Below are 9539 nucleotides of genomic sequence, written 5' to 3' on the forward strand. Positions count from 1 at the left end.
GGCACAAAATACTGAAACCATATAATTAACAAAAAAAACCCCAAAAACATTCCTGAAGCTTCCGGATCAGAATAAAGGGACAAACGCTTGTTTTGGTTTTATTATGTTTAATAAAATAAAAGTTCATTCATCTGGAATCATATATAATTTAACAGTAAAACATTGTTTTTATTTTTATTGAAATACTATTTTATGTGGAAAAAATATATCTTACAATTTATACTTCCAGCTTATTTTAAAGAAGCTTTGACAAGAAATGAAATATTTAGGCAAAAATGAAAACTGGTTTAAATTAAGAGAAAAACTAAATCGACCAGCAGATTAAGAAAATTATTTTATGACACATTAATTACGTCACATACAAAAGATTTTTCACTTTTAGGTGATTCTTTTGAGAAAGAAATTTGTTCAGCTTGTAAAAAGTAAAGTTGAGCTGAATAAAGATTTTCAAGGAAATAATAATAAAATAATTTTTCCTGAAAAATTTTCTATTTCTGAGATTCATCTTAAGATTTTTCAGATTCTTCCAAATCCCTGATTTTTTCTTTTTCCTTTTTTATAATTTGACATAAAATAGTTAAAGTAAATAAAGTCCACCATCCTGCTGGTCTGGACTGGGACACTGGGAACCTGAACTGGTTTGTCCTGAAGTTCCTCTGATTCTCCTGCAGCGCAAAGAAAAGAAAGAGTTAAAAAAAATAACAATTATTTAAAAGCTAAATGTTAGCCTGATAAATGAAGCTACTATTAATGCACTTTTATATGAGCAGTAATTTTTGCAAGTCAGTGTTTATAAACCATGAATCAGCATTTTATTAGACAGGAAATGAGCTCATAACTTAATATCTGAGTTTGAGTTCAGACGTAGAAACCATTCAGTGTTTTTAACAAAATGAAGTTTTAAAACGTAAACAGCTGCAGGATCTCCATTAAATAATTAATCCTCCTGCTGCTCATAATTTATCACTTTATGATGATAAAAATGTCAATAAGTTGCATTTTACTTGAAAAGGAATCGACTCACCATTAGTTTGATTTATTCTTCCAACGGCGACTCATAATTTCTAGAAAACAGGAAAAATGTTCGTAGAAAACAACATTAACAAAATGTTTGACTTTATTCCTGTATTGCTGAGTGCAGCTAATATTTCATTAGAATACAGATTATTTTCAGTAATTTTCTTTCTTTCTATGTCAGAAATGTTGCAGCAGATGTTTTATTAATGCGGCTGAAAATGTTTTAGGAAATTCTGCTGACATCATCAAGAAGCTGCAGCTTCATCTCTGCTGAAAACAATGAAATTATATTCAGATGAATTTAATTTCTCCAGTATAAACAGACGACTGAATCATAACCTGATGTCTTTATTTAATCTCACAGGAGGAAAATATTAATACTGTCAAATAAATATTTACACAAAGAACTCTTTATTAATCTGTTAACATTATGTTGTTTACATTGTCTCACATTTTCCAATATCATTCAGCATAATTAATTAAAACGTGAATATTATTTTACCTGCTATCACTGTGCAGATTACAGGTGATAATCCAATCACAGCCATCAGGATTATCTCCATAATCTGCCAGATCTGCTCAGCAACCGGAGGATTTCCTGAAAAATCAACCAACTTTATTATTATTATTATTATATTATTATTATTATTATTATTATTATTATTATTATTATTATTATTATTATTATTATTATTATTATTAGCAGTAGTTGTAGTAGTAATAATAATAATAATAATAATAATAATAATAATAATAAAATTGCCTCTAAATAAAAAGCCAGCAGAATCGTTTGCTGATCATTTTATGTTGAGGTTCATCTGGATCAGACTGATGGATGAGACATTTAGAACTGAACAGAACTATCTGGTTCTGGTTCTGGTTCTGGTTCTTACTGAGTTTATGAAGTGTTGCTCTCCTCTGGTTGCTCCTGGTTCTGATGGTGCAGCTGTAGATCCGATCAGAACCGTCTGGACCCATCAGAGAGCTGCTGATGTCATAAAGCTTCTCCTCAGTCTGATGGACTGTGGTTCTGTCCTGCAGAGCCGTGTTGGATGGAGGCTCAGTGGACCAGGTGAGTTCAGGTTGAGGGTAGATCCCCTCTGAGCTGCAGGTGGTTCTGGTTCCATCCTGATGGATTCTGATGTCAGAACCTGGAGCTGCAGCAGAACACCGATCTCTTCAGAACATCCAAAATATCAACATAATAATTAAATTGTTTTAAATCCCACCTTCTACTCTCAGGTGAATAAAAAACAGTTTATTTCCACTGGTTTTGCTGGTGTTGCACCTGTAGGTTCCCTCGTCCTGAACTTTGACCTCTCTCAGCAGCAGGGAGGCGTTTCCTCTGGAGATCTGATCCAGGAACAGAGACGTTCTGCCTCTGAAGTTCTGGTTCTGGTGGCCCAGTTGGTCCTGATTGTCATAGTAACAGTGGACGGCGTCGTCTCCGGGGGTCAGGCGGCTCCAGGTGATGATGACATCAGAGCCGCCGCCGCTGGAGCCGCCGCCGCTGGAGCCGCCGCCGCTGGAGCCGCCGCCGCTGGAGCCGCCGCCGCTGGAGCCGCCGCCGCTGTTTGCTCATCTGGAAAAATGTGGCTGTTAAATAATGAATCTGAGCTCATTGTTGATAAACACCAATTCTTTAGTTTTATGAATTGTTTGTTAGTTTGCAGTTTGGTTTATAATCAGATATAATTATTGACGGATTGATTATCTGTTTAATTATTATTTGCTATAACTTGGATCTATCCTTCTGTCCTTTAATCATTTATTTTCTAAATACATGTTTGTTGTTTTGCTCTTCAGATTTTAGAAAAACAAAAGAGAAACTAACCTGTAAGTCAAAGTGAAACGACTGAACAGCTGCTGGTTGATATCATGTTTTTATTTCCTTTACATGACAAAAATAAATTCACAGATTTTCCACTCTGTATGTTCAGTGTTTTGTTTTTTTAATAAAAATGATTAGAAACCAGTAGATTATTTTTTATCATGGTTTTCTCATCAGAAAACTGACAGTTTGAAGATAATTATTGTTCATAAACATTAAACTGAAAAATGTCTGAAATTCATAATTTGTCTGAAAACTTAAAATGTCAGATGAGTTGAAGTTTCCAGACTGAAGCTGCAGTTTGAAAAAACATGACGATGTTTCCTCACCTGCTTTTGAACAAATCCACAGGCCGCTCAGAACCAGCAGAACCAGGAAGCTCCTGATGCTGCCCATGGCCCAACTGGGCAGCTACTGGTCCCTACTGGTCCCAGCTACTGGTCCCAGCTACTGGTCCCTGCTACTGGTCCCTACTGGTCCCAGCTACTGGTCCCTGCTACTGGTCCCTGCTACTGGTCCCTACTGGTCCCTGCTACTGGTCCCTACTGGTCCCTGCTACTGGTCCCTGCTACTGGTCCCTACTGGTCCCTGCTACTGGTCCCTACTGGTCCCAGCTACTGGTCCCTACTGGTCCCTGCTACTGGTCCTAGCTACTGGTCCCTACTGGTCCCTACTGGTCCCTGCTACTGGTCCCTACTGGTCCCAGCTACTGGTCCCTACTGGTCCCTGCTACTGGTCCCTACTGGTCCCTGCTACTGGTCCCTGCTACTGGTCCCTACTGGTCCCTGCTACTGGTCCCTGCTACTGGTCCCTGCTACTGGTCCCTACTGGTCCCAGCTACTGGTCCCTACTGGTCCCTGCTACTGGTCCCTGCTACTGGTCCCAGCTACTGGTCCCTACTGGTCCCTGCTACTGGTCCCTACTGGTCCCTGCTACTGGTCCCTGCTACTGGTCCCTACTGGTCCCTACTGGTCCCAGCTACTGGTCCCAGCTACTGGTCCCTGCTACTGGTCCCTACTGGTCCCAGCTACTGGTCCCTGCTACTGGTCCCTACTGGTCCCAGCTACTGGTCCCTACTGGTCCCAGCTACTGGTCCCAGCTACTGGTCCCTACTGGTCCCAGCTACTGGTCCCTACTGGTCCCAGCTACTGGTCCCTACTACTGGTCCCTACTGGTCCCAGCTACTGGTCCCTGCTACTGGTCCCTACTGGTCCCTACTGGTCCCTACTGGTCGCAGCTACTGGTCCCTGCTACTGGTCCCTGCTACTGGTCCCTACTGGTCCCAGCTACTGGTCCCTGCTACTGGTCCCTACTGGTCCCTGCTACTGGTCCCAGCTACTGGTCCCAGCTACTGGTCCCTACTGGTCCCTGCTACTGGTCCCTGCTACTGGTCCCTACTGGTCCTAGCTACTGGTCCCTACTGGTCCCTGCTACTGGTCCCTACTGGTCCCTGCTACTGGTCCCTACTGGTCCCAGCTACTGGTCCCTGCTACTGGTCCCAGCTACTGGTCCCTGCTACTGGTCCCTACTGGTCCCTGCTACTGGTCCCTACTGGTCCCAGCTACTGGTCCCTGCTACTGGTCCCTACTGGTCCCTGCTACTGGTCCCTGCTACTGGTCCCTACTGGTCCCTGCTACTGGTCCCTACTGGTCCCAGCTACTGGTCCCTGCTACTGGTCCCTGCTACTGGTCCCTACTGGTCCCAGCTACTGGTCCCTGCTACTGGTCCCTACTGGTCCCTGCTACTGGTCCCTGCTACTGGTCCCTGCTACTGGTCCCTACTGGTCCCTGCTACTGGTCCCTACTGGTCCCTACTGGTCCCTGCTACTGGTCCCTACTGGTCCCAGTTCATGCTGCCTGCCTTCCACCAACCTGCTGGGATTATGACTTCATGGAAACGGATCAGATTAGAGAAACTGATCCTCCCACCCTGGTTATTAGTTTCACTTTTTATTTGACTGCAGCTCAGAGTTACTGTAATTATCACCATCACTTTTTCTGAGTCTGTTTTTAGAAAACAGACTCAGAATTTAATACAAAAAAAAATAAAATCTATTCATCACAATAAATTACTTCAGGTTTTTATCTTTGATCCAGTTTGGATGTGCAGTGAAAGGTTTTTCACGGTGAACCAGGAAGTTCATGAGGTTTTCTCTGGTTGTTTCTGAATTTTGAACATTTAATGTTAAAAACCTAAAATACATAAATTCAGAAGAAATAAGTGCAACAGCATAAAGTGCCTCATCTTTACATCAGTTCAACAATTTTACAGCAAATTATAAACATAATTCTGCTGGTTCTGATAGCAGCAGGTCAGAAAGTTCATTTAGGCCTCAGAGTTCTGGTTCAGATGGACCACTCTGGTCCTGGTCCTGGTTCTGGTTCTGGTTCTGGTCCTGGTTCTGGTTCTGGTTCTGGTTCTGGTTCTGGTGGGTGTGTCCTTCTGGCTCAGACCTTCGGGTCCATGATCCCAGGGAGGTCAGCTCGTTTTCAGCTCCACCCAGGTGAAGTGAAGCCGTTTGGTTTTCCTGTGGGTGGAGACTCTGAGTTTCCTCCAGGATCCTGAGAGGAGAAACAAGAACCTTCAGTCCAGAACCAAAGTACTGGGAAACACACACAGTTCCCAGTGCAGCTGGTTTACCGCTGGCTGCTGATTGGTCGGTTCTCTGGTTCTTCTTCTATGGAAATGTTCTGCTGCTGGGACGGTTTGGACTTCCTGGACTGAAAGGAAACAGAAACATCATCAGAACCTGCTTTACTTTGTTCAGACAAATGAATAATTTAACTTCTAAAAGACTTTATTTGCTCTCAAGAGACATTTAAACATATAAATATTGTTTATAATGATGTATTTATTCACTGCTTCACGTCCAGCTTACCTTGATACATTTTTCCACAAAGAACGGAACCACCATCGTTGAAATGGACACCAAAATGACTCCAGCTACGATCCCGGCGCCCTGAACCCGACCTGAACACACAGCAGGTTCCCGTCGACACGTCTGGGTTTCATTTCAGCTTTTCAAGCACTTTAAAAGAATCACCTGCTGTTCCCGGGTTCTCCAGCCTGCTGGTCCGGCGGTTCCTGCGGGTTCCCACGGTGCAGACGTAGGTCAGGTCCGTGTCGTTGTCCGGAACATGCAGGAAGCTGCTGATGTTGAACAGCTGCTGCTCGGTCCGCTGCAGCAGAGTCGAGCTCTGCAGGACCAATTCGGACGGCGGCTCGGTGGACCAGGTGAGGTCCGGTTCTGGGTAGATCCCGTCCGAGCTGCAGATGATCCGGTTCCCTGCTTGTTGGACGTTGACCGTTTTCACCGGAGCTGCAGAAACATTTTGTTCCAAAAACACCAAAGAATGTTTTTATTTTCTACAGCAAAAATTTCAGAAAAACTAATTTAGTACAGCGAGATGTGGGAGTTTGTTTTATGTCAATAAATGAGTGAAAATCAGTTTCCACTGGTGGATTATTCCACTTATAAAGAGACATTTTCTCCATGTTACAAGTGAAATAATCTGCCAGCTCTAACCAGGACTTTAATCTCAATCTGAAGGAATTATTGACTTTAATCAAACTCATGTTACTGAAAAGTCACGTTTATTCCAAGTTTTTAGACCAGATGAAGATCTGATGATGATCTTCAGATGAAGATCTGATGATGATCTTCAGATGAAGATCTGAGACGATCTTCAGATGAAGATCTGAGACGATCTTCAGATGAAGATCTGAGACGATCTTCGTCTGGTTCTTATGTTTCCATGTAGATGCTGAAATCCTCCCACCGTCCACAGACACTCTGATGAACTGCAGCCTGGTTCCTGCTGAGCTGCTGCAGTTGCACACATATCGGCCCTGATCCTGGACCTTCACTGCGCTCAGCAGCAGAGACGCGTTTCCTGAGGCGTTTCCTGAGGCGTTTCCTGAGGCGTTTCCTGAGGCGTTTCCTGAGGTGACCCAGTCCACAAACAGAGATGTCCGACCTCTGAAGTTTTGGTTCTGGTGCTGGACTTGGTCTCTGCCGTCATAGTAAGAATGAACGACGGATTCTGCTGCTGCCAGCTGAGTCCAGTGGACTGCCGCAGCCTCGGCCGGCTGGAAGCTGCATGGCAGGATGCAAACCTCACTGAACACACAGGAGACGCTTCTGTCTGAACAGAGGCAGAAAACATTTACAGTAACATGTTCATCCCTGGAAATGCATTTTATATGTCAATGAAATCCTGAACTTCCTGCTTTCTAGTTTTATACAGAAAAATGTACAACCAGTATCTGAAAGTAAAAAGAAAAAGTGATTTATCACTCCAAGAATATAAAATCGTATAAAATATTTTGGTCGTTTTGAGTGCAAACAACTTATTTAAACAAAACAAAACTAACAAAAAACCTTTTTTAAAAGTCAATAGATTCTTAATATTGATGAAAAACTATTAGTTCCTCTTGTAACAAAACATTTTTACAAAGTTAGTAGTGAAATATTTTTTTTTATAAAAATCAATGTTAAAGAATTACTGACATAAAACAAGTTACTGTCAGTTAATTTTGTCTTGTTCAAGATATTTGTATCGGGAACTAAACAAAACACTTTGGTCAGATTTTATGTTTTCAGTTTTTTCCTCCCAGGCAGAACAGCAATGGCAAATGTAATTCAATAATTAAACACTAGATGGCAGCACCTCATCTGTTTTCATACCCGGTTTATTTCCTTTTGCAGGTTTTGTTTTGTTTGTTTGTTTGTTTTAACATTCCTGCTGTTTCCACTTTGACAATTTTATAAGAAAATAAAAATAACATTCCTGTAATAATCCTCAAATTGATTCTTTTATTATTTATTTGTTTCTCAACAACCAGCTGCTGTTTGGGCCCAGTTTGACATAATCCATATTAATCTGGGTTTTTTATCAAAGCACTGTGATCATTTTAATTCCTTTGTGTTTGGGATTTTGAAGGAATATTTTCAGATTGGTTCAGTTTGTTGGTTCAGTTTGTAACAGTAGAAATATTTTTAATTTATGTTAAATAACACCAAGCATGCATATTATTCAGGTTTAACTTGTGATACATTTCAATTTTATTTAAAAATAATTGTCTTAGACGTTACGACGAGTCTCACAGTCAGAGGTAATGATTATAATATCAGTAAAATTATTTGAGCTGCTCTGTTTCCTGCTTTCTGTCTGTTTCCTGCTCTGCTTTGAATCCAAAATCCCAATAAAACCAGGTGACACTGGATTAAAGTTAATCTGAATAATCTGTAAATTTTTCTCACCTCCTTTACAGAAAGTCCAGAAAAACGACACAACGCCCCAAAACACGACACCCTTCAGCTCCGTCATCGTCCGGCCGGATATCAGCCGACGCTGAGCTGATGGCGAAGGAAAGGCGTGACGAGTCTGAAAACATCTCACCAAACTGGAACCAGGAACCGGCTGACATGTTGTTGTTCAGAAACAAACAAGAGAAAAAAAACTGTTAGCAGCTTCAGCCTCTGCAGCAGCAGGAAGAACATTTGATCCAAATCAGGAAGGCTGGTTTAAAACTGTCTAAAGAAACGATTCCAGCTTTATGCTTTGAATGGAAGCAGCAGGACTGATCTGTTTCTATTGCTCACTGAATCAAGACTTAATGTGTATTTATGGAAATATGAGAAAAGCCAAAATAATCATAATCAGTTCAAACATTAAATGTTGAACTGAATGCAGTTCTGAGATCCATGATGTTCATGAAAGTCCAACCTTCAGTTTCTTTGTCAGATTTTTGTCATTTTTTTATATTTGCCCAACATTTCACTCAAATGTTGCAGCTTGTTGTTCGTGGGGGCAAAGGTCAACCACTCTAATCGGTGTGAACTCTGACCTGCATATTCTGAAATGTTTTGCTTTTTCAACACGTTGGATTCACACCTTCCTGTAAAAAACTCACTTCTGACACCTCAGAGCCGAGCGTCAATATTTGGGCCTTCGGGTCATGACCTCCTGACCTGTGGGTCAAAGGCTCCGCCCACCTCTGTCACTTTTCATAAAATACAATAGATTACAACTTCTGTAGAAAATTATCTCTAATTTTTCTGTAATTGAGGAAACAGAAATATTTTTTTCTGAATTTAATGGACCTAAAACTGAGCAGGTTTAGTCTGATTTAAGGTCAGGCAGTGACGATCCACAAAGTTTGATCAGTCGTCTGGATGTGTGAATGTAGGGTGAGTCAGTTTAGAGTCACGTTAGACTGACTCTAGCAGCTGTGGGTATTTTTAGAGGTCAGCTGATATCTGACGGCTGTGTGAGGCTGAGTGTCCAGATCTCCTGGGTTCCTCCAGAGACGCAACAACTCAGTGACATGTTTTCTTTTTCTTTCCTTCATCTTTTCTTTTTCTTTCCTTCATCTTTTCTTTTTCTTTCCTTCATCTTTTCTTTTTTCTTTTCTTCATTTTTTCTTTTCTGCATATCAACAGATGTAAAACTTTACTTTTAAACTAGAACTTATCAGTTTTCAAACACATTAAAAACTTCTGGAAAGTTCTGGATTAACTGATTTAACTTGACAATGAGAATATTACTGAGGCGTGACCTTTGACCTCTCCAGGCAGCAGTGTTTTTGGTTGCTCCAGATCTTTGCAGAGTCCATAAAGCTGGAATTTTATGAAGATTTTAAATAGTGTTTTAAGGTGTGGTTATTATTAATATAAGGTGATTATATA

Source organism: Poeciliopsis prolifica, unplaced genomic scaffold, assembly GCF_027474105.1.
Source record: "Poeciliopsis prolifica strain line A6 unplaced genomic scaffold, Auburn_PproV2 SCAFFOLD054, whole genome shotgun sequence".
NCBI classification, from domain to species: domain Eukaryota; kingdom Metazoa; phylum Chordata; class Actinopteri; order Cyprinodontiformes; family Poeciliidae; genus Poeciliopsis; species Poeciliopsis prolifica.